Raw genomic sequence first — 15965 nt, 5'->3', positions numbered from 1 at the left:
TCAATTGCACCAAGTGATGACTAGCTAAATGAAATCAAAGACCAATTATATTTAGTCGGATTGGCTGTAGCCACTTCCAAGAATCGAGATCATAATTATTTGGAGTATCAATAGGAATATCAATAACACACGAAAGTATACTTTCTATCTTTAAGAGTAGAGTATTTTCCGAAAATTTGAGCAGCATCTCCTTTATATTATTTACTACTAGCCGGATTCAAGCCGACACCAACAATCAATCAAACAACCAACACTCAACTCAAAAGTAGACCAATCAACTTCCATCTTCTAAACTCACTCTTTCACCATCACATATAATACTAACCAGTACAACCCATATTTTAGTTCAACTTAAGATTATAACGAACCATTCTCATTATATCATACCTTTTCTCATATCCTTTGATTATAACCTAATATCACTACTGAGTACAATTATAAATTATTCTAAAATTCTTCCGGTTCATGTTTCAATTCAAGCTCTCTCATTAAAAAATCTTCTATCATTGACAATATACACTTGTTCTTATTAGTTATCTCGTTCAATTTATGATAACCAACACATAGTCTCAACCAACCCTCTCATAATATTGAAAAAAAATTCCTTTGGTTTAAAAGCATCACTTCTTAAAAATCCTTGCAGTTGAATCACCATATCTTCATCTCCCCTTATGTCTTTTCATACTAAACTTCTTTCACTGGCTCAGTTAGAGTATCAAATTTACCATAACTCATTTACTTAAGCGGGAAAATCCAACCATTCCTTGAAGAACACCTTTGAAGTTTATTCGTAACTAGCATTTCTTCGATCTTTAACTTTCATGACAAGTATCTCTCATATGATTGAAGTATGCTTCATCTTCACAATATATTAATCAATTATCTGGTTATTATTAAGAATTTCTTCATTCGCTTCTGTTGTCCAATCAATCATTTGCTTTATCCGATATATACAACTTTACTTTCTGATTTCTCTAGTTAATTTACCTCACACAGTTTCTACGGTTTACTAACTACTTCAATTCACGCCAAAATCTCATACTTGAAGCGTATCATGTATACAAATTTTTGCTTCTAATTTGATGTCCTCGTAACAACCACGTCGTTAGTATAAGGGTTTCTTCTCGGCACGTATATGTCCACCATTTATTGGCTTATAATTATCCATACTTATCATATAACCCCATCTGCTACACGAGTTCATTCCACTTCCTTTGGAAATATTCAAAAGATGGACCTTACACAAGAAGGAATTTATGTATATGATTCTGATTGGAAACTTTTTGTAAGGGATAACAGTACAAGGGAACAATCGGTAGGATTCATAAATCAAGAAATCAAAATTGAAGAGGAAATAATGAATGATGATTTAGATATAAGTGAGACAACCATATTTCTACTCAAGATGGGCATTCTTTTATACTATATGGCATACAGCACATGATTAGGTAGCGTCCCACCAGACTCTTCGTTATTCCGACAAAGAGTCACACCATAACACTGCTTATCTCAATCAGAAAATAAGTCTTGAGGAAAAAATGATTTTTAAAAGGAATACAATAATTTTCTTATCACCTCATCAAGCTGATTGTGAATGAAGTTCATACTTCAAGATTCATAAGAATGTATGTTATTATAGAAAAGAATGATAAAATTAGTCGCCATCCCCATTTCATCTATTTACAGCTACAACGTTCGTTCGATCAGTATATCCCATTCTGAGTCATATATTGACTTTTAAAAGTTCTCTGAAATGCCTTCTTCAATCGATCATTAGAATAAATTCCCATGTATTAGGTCTTGTATCTTTAGCGTCGCACTTCCATATTCAATATTTTTATAATTTGACCCTATTTGCACTCTTACGAGACTTATAATCATAACTTTAAATTTTGCTTACGCTACTGATCATTTAACATATCAACCCTTTTGCTAATAGCATTCTTCCTTTAGAAAAGTCTAGAGATTTTCTCAATCTTCTTTGCTCATACTCTGCTTCTTGTGAATCGATGTATTCTTTGAACTCTAATCGTCTCAGAAATTGGATGAATAGTTTCTCTGTACATTGTCCTGTCGTTAAACTTATCAAACAATATTTGTACTCTTCTGTTAGGAACGATCCAATCTTTTCCATAATAGCGGGTCTGGTTGGCCTTTTAAATGAACCATACTAACTTCTAGAATAAGTATTCTTCTGGATAATCTGAATCTTATAACAAACAAGAAACTCAAGTAGTAGTTTGACAACCAAGTTTTTAAAACTTGTTTTGTTTAAAGGAATTTTAGAAAAATCTTGTAAAGAAAATCTCTTTTAAAAACTGTTTAAAATCTTGAAAATCATACACATTGTCGTCATTACTATATGAGTTGATTGTTGTCCTTTCCGACAAGTACAAGGTATCAAATTAGTTAATACTCAAATAAGAGCTCATTCATTTCCATATATCTTCTACCCCTTATTGGGTCCATTTTTCTTTCATTAGTCAACAAAAACTCCAGTTACCGTTGCATATTATTTTATTTGTTGCTTCACTTCTAATCTTCCATACTGGTAACATTCCCGTCATCATCTCTTACGGTTACTAAGTATAACAAATCTATCCAGTAATCATCAAATCTATTTTGTAAAACAAGGTCGACTAATATCACATCACATTACTACTATACGCATCATGTTTGGTCATAACAGCATTATCTACTTCCAAGAAAACTCTAGATTTTTAATCTTTTCAAACTCCTTTAAAAATCCGTCTAGCTCACTCCACGAGATAATCGTAGGTGGCATACTTACTAGTAGCTCCATATAACCTGGTCGCAGTTATTCTCCAAAACACATAAATCCTCTCTTTAGGTTTCTTCTCACCTTTCTTAATATCTCGCGTACTCACCATATGATGTAGTTCTCAAATCCATCATCATTGGTGTTATTATTTCATAAGACGAGTTTAAAACTGATGGTATAGAACAAGGTGTAGGGGAGACTAAAAAGATGCACCCACAGTTGAATATCCGGTAGAACCAGAATCAGCATGTGGGGGATTCTCGAATAGGTAGTCTCGCATCATAGGATGAGATAATAGCTTGAAAAGGTGCAAGCATCTCAACAGGAGGTGATATGGCTAACACCGATGGAAGAGCAGGGCGTGAATCAGATGATAGTCCTCCGATTGAAGGATCCGAATGATCAGACGATCCTGGAATAAAAGAATTTGCCGTCGCCACTATCTGACAATCGCGTCGCTACATAAGAATCTCGAATCTCATCACGAATCCTACCAAAACCTATTATACCGTCGCACTCAACCTCTCGACATCCTATCTTTCTATTTCTTAATTCTAATCTTACCCTCTACCCATTCCCGACAATCTAGGCTGTTTCAGTGACTTATAACTTGTAGCTCTGATACCAAACCTGTGACGCCCTCCAAACCCGGGTCAGAAGTTTGGGGTTCACAGCACACACACTCAAGATATAAATACCTACTTATGAAAGTAATATACGTAAAGACCCTACTTACCATAACCATGGATCACAACAGGTTAAAGTATGAAAATAAGCCACAACCTTAACTTTTATTACATCGTACCAAATCCCAACTAGTTCCTCTTACAACTGATAATGATATCATTCTTACAATCTTACATAACTCATCTACATTATAAAGCTCCTGCTAACTCGGTCCATCTTATCCTGGAATCCTAGCTCGCACACTGGACTGGGAATCCTCGTTACCAACCATTTCCTTTTCAACTGTAAAATAACATAACAGATTTGCAAGAGTGAGCTAACTAGCTCAGCAAGTCATAATAGCAATAACTGAGGTTCAATAATGATCAGTTGAAATGATTCATAATAATCAAGTTTCTGGATAAGCAATGAATAGAATTGGATATTCTTTTCATTTTTAAAAACCAAGGTTAGGCTACTGATCAGTCACGCACTAACCCCGAGCAAGGCTTCCGGCTTTGCTCTATATATAGGATCCAAGGCACGCATTGGCCTAACATGACCACGAATCTGGTCCATATTTATAAAACCATCCAATTCTAAAATAATTCAATATGATTACCATTGCAATTCAATAAGAACAGAATCATGATTAACATTGATAAAACATTTATATCAGAGCATAAAACATTTCACAGGTATCACCAGGGTATATCAAGGTGTAGATATGAAGAACGACTTTCAGCCTGATAAAGAATAAAGTATCTGAAGAACAATGTGTCAATGGTAATACAGGGTATAGATCTTTGGTGTGATAGGGTATTCCAGGGTGTATAAGTTTCTGTATGCTCAAAAAATTCTGTTGAAACACTTGGTTCATGGTGTGTATGTATTTGTGGAGTAGTACTGTATTTGTATGGTTTAGTATTTTGGAAATCAACTGTTGGTGGTTTACAAGAAATAAAGCGTACAACTCAAGTTCAATGATATGATCAGGGTTCAAGGTTGAATAGTTAAAGCGCTTGCAATATAAAACAAGATTTATTTTGAATACTAGCAACATGTTATGAGAAAGTTCAGAAATATTTGCAATATATCTCGAAGAAATGTTCAGAAGGAATTTCCTTATCATAGATGATTTTCAACTTTACTTGTACTCATCTAACAGTTCTTCTCATCAATCATTTTCCTTCTTTTTATATGTCTTGCTTCTATTCGTCAATCACTTGCCTTCTCTTTCTACGCTTCAATTCTATCTACGGATCACTGACTTTCTTTTTTTTTCTATGCCTCATTTACTCTGCTAGGCATCACAAGCATCTATCAATACTTAATCTCATACTATTCTAATCGTTACATAGACGTCATAAGTTTTTATCTACCTTTCGTTTTATCCAATTCCGATTTGTGGATTGAAAGTTATGACCAAAACAGTCAAACAACAACCACATAGGCATATAAAACATCAATCATAGCACGTAGCACATAATACGCAAGATATTCAATTAAAATAATTTTTAAAAGAAGATTAGGGGTAAAAATAATTTTCCAGGTATTTAATACGAGTTTTTGAACATTTTTCGGAATTAAAACGGGTCTCCAAATCAATTTTTAATTAAATAACAGGGTTCGAATACTCGAATCTGGCTTTAAAATAATTTTATAATAATTATCGAGTCTTGAAAATAATTTAAAATAATACTTTAAAGATCAAAAATATTTTTCAAAATTTTTAAATCCCGTTAAATAATTAAATCTAATCAAATAATCAATTAAAATTAATTAATAACTAATTAAATTAATTAATCAATTAATATTTAAACTAATTGACTAATTAAATAATTAATTATCAACTAAAATTAATTAATTAACTAATTAAGATTTATTTTTTAACTAAAAATTAATTTTCAGAAAATTAAATAATGAATTTTTTTGAATTTTCAAAATAATAAAAATCAATTTCTGAAAATATTATAAAAAGAAAATATATTTTCTGAAAATAATAAAACAAAAATCTATTTTTTGAATACTTTTAAACTAAAGTACCAATTCTGCAGAACACGGAAAGTTCAGGGGGTCAAATTGTAATTTTGCCCCTGTCGTCTTCCTCGTTCAAACTCCGGTGGTCGGCCGCCATTAACGGCGGCCACCAAGCTTTTCCGGCGACTGAAAAGTTGCCCAGAAATCGACAAAATTAACATGCAATCAACTGTACACTTCCAGGAACTCGAATGTGCAATCGAAATGGTCAATAAACAAACGAATCGGCCGGAATCCTCGCCTGAAAATCCCGCCACTGGTTCGATCCTTTTTCCGATGAGCCTCTTCTAGGAACACTCAGTTAATCTAACATATTCCATTCGATTTGTCTTTCAACGAGCTACTCAACCATGTAATCAATTTCAACTAATAACCCCTAACAAAAAACGCCTAATTTTCAATTAAGACCAGTCAAACACATAAACCCTAATTTTTTAATTCGAGAATCAAACAACAATTTGAACATGTTATTGAACTCCAAATTAGTCATATAATATACCAAAATGACCTGGAAGAAAATATCTACATGATTATGCCATTAAATCATATCAAAAACATCAAGAACAAAAATTCCTAATTTAATCCATAAATAATTCGAATTAAATTAATTAATTAAGAAAATCACCTTGATTTCTGCACTGAAATGGATGATTGATTATGAAAGAACTTTTCGAGAGCGTCAATTTAATATATTGCACGCCCGAATCGAAGTTCGATAATGCCTTCGTTTGTGCGATTGATTTTCAAGAATACGGTATTTTAATAGGGTTTTCTCTGGTTTTCAGTGGTTTGTACTGTCTGATTATGATTTTACGCGTAAAATGAAATAAAAAAAGGGCTATTTATATGTACAAAATATTAGTACGTTATGGATCGTGTTGGATCGATAAATACGTTACTTAGCCGCTAAGTAACTATAAATACGATCCTATCGGATAAACATTATCTTGTTTTGGATAAGCGTTATCCTTTTTTGGATAAGCATTATCCTATTTTGTACGGAGATGATGTTATCGTAAAGGGTTAGCGTATCGAAAATATTGCGCGGGGCCGCGCACGGGTCAAACCGTCATCCGGATCGAAAAAGTCAAAACATGGAAAATGTCCGGAATTACCAGATTAGGTTCGGAAGGAGTTTTCGGAAGAGTTTCGGGTTGTAAAACGTAAAAACGGTTGAGGTTGGACGACTCCCGGCTTTAGAAAAATAATTTTGTAATTATTCTGAAAATAATAATAAATTCATAAATCAATATAAAATTATATAACACTCCAAAAATTACCTGAAAAATACCTTAATTATCTTTATTTTATTCTGGACATAATAAAATTAACATACTTATACTTTACCACATATAAACATCCACATAACAACACCAATTATCAGATAATTCACCAAAAATCATAATATAATCACATAATAGTTATTTATCAACAAAAATAATTACACGCTATGTACCAGATATTACACATATCACACATGACACATTTCCAACATGGAAGAAATCTTCTACAATGCCCTCCAATTCCTGTAGCACGTTGGTGTTGCCCGTTTGTCTGTTTAATACGAAACGAAAGCGTCTAGACTTAGAAAAATATTCCGCTTTTGTTAAAATTACTTTCTAGATATAAATTATTTTGTATCGAAAGGTCTCTTATTATACAAGCTATTCTCAGTTAGATATTTACCAAAACATGTATTTTGACATTTTTTTAGTTTTAAGCATACCAAACTGAACCGTTTGATGATCTGAGTTATATGATACGTGAATTATGTGTTTACGTACAATATGGATTATTGTTAGGAATATGTGTATTAGTTTGATGATAAGTTAAACAAAACACTTAAGTAGAAATCTAGTGTTTGTAGCCTCAGATGGTCTTATCCGTTGAAGTAGTAGCTTTACTTAGCAATAAGTTTAGTATTGTAGCACATTTCATTCTCTGGATTCAAGTTGTAATTCTTAGATGTTGTAGGAAAGTATCAGTCATGTTGACTACTAGTGGATATGCAAATAGGAGGGCTAATTGTAAATATTTCATGCCTTGTAATTTTGTATAAATGAAGAAGTATCAACTGATATTGAAGACCTTCAATGGATAAGAAACAAAGCTTCAACGGATGTCTCTAATGCTTCAACGGATAATATCCATCAATGGATAAGTGCTTCAACGGATAAAGACTTCAACTGATAATGCATCAAAGGATAAAGCTTGAACGGATAAAGCCTCAACGGATAAGGCATCAACAGATGAAAGCTTCAACGGATGCTTAGTTCATTAGCAGTTGATAGTGAAAATTCATAAGCTGACAGAGGCACATGGGTTGACAGAGACAAACTGGAATGTGGAAGCCTCTAGGAGGAATCAAGAAAATGCAGCATTTCCATTCTTGTGCAAACAAGGAAGTATTCAAAGATCAACAGCTAAGCCTAAATTGCATTGGAAAGAGAAATGAAGAAGAAACATGTGAAGAGCCTTTTTAATTGTATTTTACAGTTTTGTCTTCACTTGTAAACTTGGTGATATATAAACCAAGTAGCAGCTAATAATTAGATGTGAATTTTCAAGAGCTGTTTAGAAAAATCCAGAGAGAAAATCATCTAGTTTGTACTAGGAAGCAGCTGTGATTTAATTCTTTGAATCACAGATTTTCTGAAATAACACATCTCTGGTGGAACAACAAATCCACCAGAAAAGTTTTTAAGTTCTCTGTGTTCTTTATATTTGTGTTTGAATATATATCTGTCTGCATTAGCTTCAAGCAATTCACACACACTTGCTCTCAAAAACACTTAGCCTTAGAAACTGCTCAAAACTTGAAAAAGTTTTGAGATTTACATTCAACCCCCATTCTGTAAATCTCATTGTTAGTCCACTGGGAATAACAATTGGTATCAGAGCAAGCTCTTAATATACAAAGAGTTTAAAGATCTATTCTGCTAACATCATGAGTAAGAAGGATATTGGTGTAAAGATTCCAATCTTGGAAAGAGATAACTATCATCACTGGAAAGTGAAGATGCATTTACATCTTCTCTCTTAAGATGAAAGCTACATCAACTACATTGAAAATGGTCCTCACATCCCTCACAAGGTGGCCACAGCTGCTACTGCAACAGTTGCTGTTGGACAGTCTATTCCCAAGCCAAAGGCAGAATGGACTGTTGAAGATATTGAAGAGGTTCACAAGGATAAGAAAGCCATGAACATTCTGTTTAATGGCCTAGATCAAGATATGTTTGACAATGTCATTAACATCCAAACTGCTAAGGAAATTTGGGATACTGTGCAGCTTATCTGTGAAGGTACTGAGCAAGTTAGAGAAAACAAAATGCAGCTTCTCATTCAACAGTATGAATATTTTCATTTTGAAGAAGGAGAATCATTGAATGATACCTTCAACAGATTTCAGAAACTGTTGAATGGATTGAAGCTGTATGGCAGAATTTACCAAGTCAAGGACTCCAATTTAAAATTTCTAAGGTCTCTACCAAAGGAATGGAAGCCTATGACTGTTTCTCTAAGAAATTCTCAAGACTATAAGGACTTCACACTTGAAAGATTATATGGAATTTTGAAGACATATGAACTTGAGATGGAGCAAGATGAGCTGTTGGAAAAAGGGAAGAGAAAAGGAGGATCAGTTGTACTTGTAGCTGACAGTGAGAAGGTTGAAGCCAGGAATGAGGAGAAGACAATGCCAAATCTAAAAATTGGCACAAGCAAATCAGAATCAAGCAAGGGTAAAGAGCAAGTAGTTGAGGATGAAAACAATTCCAGTCAGGATGACTCTGATGATGTTGATGAACATCTGGCTTTTCTGTCCAGGAGGTTTGCAAAGATGAAGTTCAAGAAAAATACAAAATTCACTAAGCCAAACAAAAACATGGTGGACAAATCCAAGTTCAAATGTTATAACTGTGGCATTAGTGGACACTTTGCAAGTGAGTGTAGGAAGCCAACCTCTGATAAGAAGAAATTTGAGCAAGTTGATTACAAAAAGAATTATTTTGATTTGCTCAAACAAAAGGAAAGAGTTTTTCTCACTCAAGATGATTGGGCAGCAGATGAAGTCAATGAAGATGATGATATGGAATATGTCAACCTAGCCCTGATGGCTAATTCTGATGAAAATGAAACTAGTTCATCAAGCAACCAGGGAAAAAGAAGGAATCTATGGTACTTGGACAGTGGGTGTTCAAGACACATGACAGGAGATTTCACCCTGCTCACAGAGTTTAAGGAGAGAGCTGGCCCTAGCATGACCTTTGGAGATGACAGCAAAGGATTCACTATGGGATATGGCTTGATTTCAAAAGAAAATGTCATCATTGATGAAGTTGCATTGGTTGATGGTCTCAAACACAACTTATTGAGCATCGGTCAACTATGTGACAGAGGGAATACTGTTTCCTTCAATTCTGAAGCCTGTATTGTCACAAGTAAGAAGGACAATAAAGTGGTTCTAACTGGAGTTAGAAAAGGGAATGTGTACTTAGCTGACTTCAACTCTACAGATGCAGAATCTATTACTTGTCTTCTCAGCAAAGCAAGCTCAGTTGAAAGTTGGCTATGGCACAAGAAGCTGTCCCATTTGAATTTCAAGACAATGAATGATCTAGTCAAAAAGGACTTAGTTAGAGGAATGCCTCTAGTAGAATTCACAAGGGATGGACTGTGTGATGCTTGTCAGAAAGGAAAGCAAAAGAAAGTATCATTCAGTAAGAAGCTTGAATCTGCAATTGATGAACCATTACAACTGCTACACATGGATCTCTTTGGACCAGTCAATGTATTGTCAATTTCAAGAAAAAGATATTGCCTAGTGATTGTAGATGATTTCTCAAAGTTTTCTTGGGTTTATTTTCTTGGATCAAAGGATGAAGCTAGTGAAATCATTATCAATCATATCAAGCAAGTCAACAATCATCCTGATTTCAAAGTAAGGAATATGAGGAGTGACAATGGAACTGAGTTCAAGAATTCAACCATGAAGTTGTTCTGTGAAGAAAATGGGATCATGCATGAGTTCTCAGCTCCAAGGACTCCACAACAAAATGGTGTAGTGGAAAGGAAGAACAGATCACTAATTGAAGCTGTAAGGACAATGCTTGAAGAGTCAAAACTCCCAACTTACTTTTGGGCTGAGGCTGTTAACTGTGCATGTTACACTCAGAATATTTCTCTAATCAATCAGGCAAAAAGCATGACTCCCTATCAATTATTCAAGAGAAGAAAACCAACTTTAAACTTTCTGCATGTCTTTGGTTGCAAATGTTACATCTTAAGGAATCAATCTGATCACAAAGGGAAGTTTGATGCAAAGGCTGATGAAGGAATATTTGTTGGTTATTCTGCTGGAAAACCATATAGGGTCTACAATCTAAGAACCAACATTGTCATGGAATCTGTGCATGTTGTGTTTGATGATAAAAAGATTGATGGACTAATAGATGAGGGACATCATGAAGGACTCAAATTTGACAATATTGAGATATATTATGATGATAGTGAAGATGAGAATGATGAAGAAGGCATCTCAAGAAGAATTCAAAATCTGCCTTTGGATAATGCACAGAATGCTGCATCCGTTGAAAGTCATAATTCAGCTTCCGTTGAAAGAAGCAATGCAGCATCCGTTGAAAGACAAAGTGTATCATCCGTTGAAGTTCATAATGAAGTATCCATTGATCACAGTCTGTCAACGGATAATCAAATCACTTCATCAGTTGATAGAGCTCCCAATTCCTTTCAAAGGATCAGCAACTCAGTGGCAGTTTCAACCAATCAACATTTTATCTCACATCATGACAATACTGAGGCAACCTCATCTAAAGCTAATCTACCACCTCAAAGGAAATGGACCAAGAATCACCCTTTTGAACTGATCATTGGTGATGCTACATCTAAAGTGCAAACTAGAAGGGCTACTCAAGATGAATGTCTGTATAGTAGCTTTCTATCACAGGAGGAACCTAAGAGAGTGGAAGAAGCTCTATTGGATCCAGATTGGATTTTAGAAATGCAAGAGGAGCTAAACCAATTTGAGAGGAACAAAGTATGGAAGCTGGTACCCAAGCCAAAAAACAAGAGTTCTATTGACACAAAATGGGTATTCAGAAACAAGATGGATGAAAATGGCATTGTCATAAGGAATAAAGCCAGATTGGTTGCTAAAGGCTATTCTCAACAAGAGGGAATAGATTTTGATGAAACATTTGCTCCAGTTGCCAGACTTGAGGCCATCAGAATCTTTCTAGCCTATGCAGCCCATGCCAATTTCAAAGTCTATCAAATGGATGTCAAGAGTGCAATTCTAAATGGGGAATTGGAGGAAGAAGTTTATGTAAGCCAACCTCCAGGGTTTGAAGATCCAAACTTTCCAGACTATGTGTATTATCTGTTGAAAGCACTCTATGGACTAAAGCAAGCACCTAGAGCCTGGTATGAGACTTTGTCAAAATTCCTTCTAGATAATCACTTCATAAGAGGTACTGTTGACAAAACTCTTTTCTTTAGAAATGTTAATGGCTCTACAATACTTGTTCAAATTTATGTAGATGATATTATATTTGGATCTACAGATGATAAGCTTTGTAAAAAGTTTGCTAAGTTAATGCAAAGTAAATATGAAATGAGCATGATGGGAGAGCTAACTTATTTTCTTGGTTTACAAGTTAAACAAGTTAGTGGTGGAATTTTCATTAGTCAAACTAAATATATTTATGATCTTTTAAAGAAGTTTGACTTAATGGACTGTTCATCTGCAAAATCTCCCATGGCCACTGCCACCAAGCTTGAATTAAACAAGGCTGAAAAGTCTGTGGACATTTCAAGTTATAGAGGCATGGTTGGCTCACTTTTATATTTAACTGCTAGTAGACCTGATATAATGTTTTCTACATGTCTCTGTGCTAGATTTCAAGCTGACCCTAAAGAATCTCACTTAGTGGCTATTAAAAGAATTTTCAGATATCTCAAAGGGACTCCAAATCTAGGAATTTGGTACCCTAGAGAGTCTGGTTTTGATCTAATTAGCTACTCAGATGCAGATTATGCAGGCTGTAAAATAGACAGGAAAAGCACAACTGGCACCTGTCAATTTCTAGGGAACAAGCTTGTGTCATGGTTCAGCAAGAAGCAAAATTCTGTTTCTACATCAACAGCTGAAGCTGAGTACATTGCTGCTGGTAGTTGATGTGCACAGATACTATGGATGAGGAATCAACTATTTGACTATGGACTAACTGTTGACAAAATACCTATATTCTGTGACAACACAAGTGCCATTGCCATTACTGAAAATCCAGTGCAGCACTCAAGAACCAAGCACATTGACAACAAGTACCACTTCATTAGGGAACATGTGATGAAAGGTACAGTGGAACTTCATTTTGTTCCAAGTGAAAAGTAGATTGCAGACATATTTACCAAGCCACTTGATGAATCAACATTCACAAAATTAGTAAGTGAGCTAGGTATGCTTAATTATTCATAAATTTATGTCCTCTATATAATCTGCCTTGAAGCCTGAAATGAATTTGCTGCAAGAACAAAGTTGGCCTTAAGTAAGACTTATTCTATCAACGGATATTCCCTATCCGTTGAAAGCCAAAATTGTTCTATCAACGGATGTTCATTATCCGTTGAAAGACAAATACATTTCTGGTAATTTTATCCCTCAACGGATAAAATAATGTTGATCATCAACGGATAACTATTTACCTTATCCGTTGAAGTGTCACATCAGTTACTTTAAGTGAGTCACAGCCGTTGATTCTTTTACTTAACCGTTGATACAGATATACACTGTTGTATGTATTTGTATTAAAGGCAGTTTTTAGAATTTCTACAGTTTTCTTAATTCTTAAACGGCTGTAATTTATTTAAAATTATCATTTAATCATTTTATTTACGTTTTAATTCAAGAAAGTATAAAGGCCCATTGAATTCTAATTTTCACTTTACGCTTTCTTGCAATTTTTATTCTCCTTCTCTCCCAAAATTCTGAAGTTTTTCTCTGCAACCTCTACTCACAACAATGGCACCAGTAGTGAAAATTATGTCTCAATATGGATTTGTTTATGAAAAGAATAATTTCGTAGCCTTGGTTGAAAAGAATGAAGCCCATTCTGATTATCACAAGATGATGGACTTCATCAAAAACTGCAAACTAAGCTATGTAATGCTGGAAGCCCCAACCATCTACTGTGAGGTGATTGAGGAGATTTGGACAACTGCAGAGTTCAACTCCACAGATATGACTATTGCCTTCTCTCTCAAAAGTAAGGATTATTGCATTAACTGGGATGATATACAGTCTTGCTTTAAGTTGCCTGAGAATAATGCCATGACACCACACACTGATAAAGATGTATCTGCTATGTTAGATTCCATAGGCTATGCTTTTGATTCTGCTAGTTTAGGTAGTATTAGAAGGAAGGGCCTTAGGAAAGAATGGAGTTTTCTTGGAGATGCCTTTATCAAGGTTTTCTCTGGGAAGATTAGCAATTTTGATGCCATAACTTCATCTCTTGTTAATATGCTCTATATGCTAGTTTCTGATAGGTACTTTAATTTTAGCAACTGTGTCATGCTAGAATTAGGTTCCAGATTAGGTAACAAAGCTAATAGACCACATAACATCTACTATGCTAGATTCTTTATGTTATTGGCTAACCATGTTGCTGAAGGATTGGTTATATCTTATGAGAACAATAAACTCAAATGCTGGGCACAAGAGAAAAGGGTCCTTGCAGACCTTTTGAGAATGAACCTCAACAGCCAGGTGCCATTGGTATATTTGCCAATCATGAATACACCACAGGTAAGTGAGGTAAACACTTCTATAACTCCTACTGTCTCCAACCCCATTATTTCTTTGCCTTCCAGTGTGGCAATGGAATCTGTTTCTTTGTCCAAACAGGTTCCTACCAAAGCCACCAAAACTAAAATTTCAAAACACAAGCCAAAGAAAACCACCTCTGTTGTCTCTCAAGGGAGTGAACAGGGTGTGAGTGGTGAGGGGAGGGGTGAACATCAAGAAACCCCACAGGATAAGGTGGGAGAGGTGAGTGGTACCCCAGCCAGCCAAGCCACAGTCTCTCAAAAGACTGTGGTGGTTCAAAAGGAGTCAAACACATCCCTAGTTGCATCCTCCCAAAAGGGTGCAACTATTGAAAATAGTCCCCAACCTGGGACACAGAATAAAAGAGGGAGGGACACTGAAGCCACAAATTCACCAATCAAAGCCTTTTCAAGGAAGAAGAAGGCCAAGACCCTAGTTTCCACACAAGGGGCACACACAGCACAGATACATCCACCTGTATCTTTGCCTTCTCAAATTCAGCTTGATGTGACTCCAGCAAATGTGGAGTCACAGCTCCATTCTCTCATAATAAAAACACATCCATCATCAAACTCTCCATCACCCTCTCTGGATGTGGATTTGATATTCACATCACTTCCTGATTCTCCCTCATTAAAACTCAGGGAGGAGCCCCACTCAAAACCTGATGATCATCATATTTTAGATGATTTGTTGGATCATCAGCCAATTCTTTCAGATATAGTTGAAGAATCTGTGTCACCTCACTTAAAATCAATTCACACAGATTCAACAATTATGTCACTTTCTATATCTACATCTTTTCCTTCTTCAACGGATATCTCTCATCCGTTGACAAGTGGTTGTTCTTCGACGGATAAGCTTAACAGCAGTTATCCGTTGATACCATCAGTTTCCACTTCAACGGATACTCCCTATCCGTTGATGGTCTCTACACATTTAACAGAAACAATTCCAACTGTAGAGGACATGGTTACTGTACAATCACTTTTAGGTTTGAGGGAAGGGGGTGATAATTTTAGTGAGAGGCTGGGTTGCTCCCAGGCAAAAGGAGAGGTTGAGAGTCACCATATGCATGCTATTTCTTCCAGCATGGAAAAAGTAAGTGAGGGGAGTGCCACCTTAGAAGGTGAGGGTGAGGGTGTGAGGGTGTGTGTGAGCCAGGGGGAGCCCCTGATGCAAGAAAATAGAGAAAATGAGAGAAAGGCAGTTACAGAAGCTATAAGGGTGGATCCAGCCATTGCTAGTGAGTCAATGATAGTGGATGATGCAGAAAAGGAAAGACAATTTTAGCAACATTACAAAGCTATAATTGATAACATTTACTTGGATGCTGACACTTTTACTCACCCTGTTCCAGTCTATCAATTGTTGGCTGCTCAGGGCAATGTGGAGGCAGAACAGACTTTAAATATTGTACACACTTCAGAATCTCTTCTCAGAGACAAAGCTGTTGTTAACAGGCTGCCTTCTCAAGCTGGTGAGCCATCTGAAGAATTTGGAGTAAATTCTAATGATGATGACTCTGATTCTTTGGATGAGAGCATGAACTTAGGAGGAGAAGCAGGCCCAAGTTCTGTTCCAGATCTCCCTGATTGGGCATGGGCAAAGGCATCTACACCAGGAGAG

Source organism: Apium graveolens, chromosome 11, assembly GCF_009905375.1.
Source record: "Apium graveolens cultivar Ventura chromosome 11, ASM990537v1, whole genome shotgun sequence".
NCBI lineage: Eukaryota > Viridiplantae > Streptophyta > Magnoliopsida > Apiales > Apiaceae > Apium > Apium graveolens.
This window is presented reverse-complemented; position numbering follows the sequence as displayed.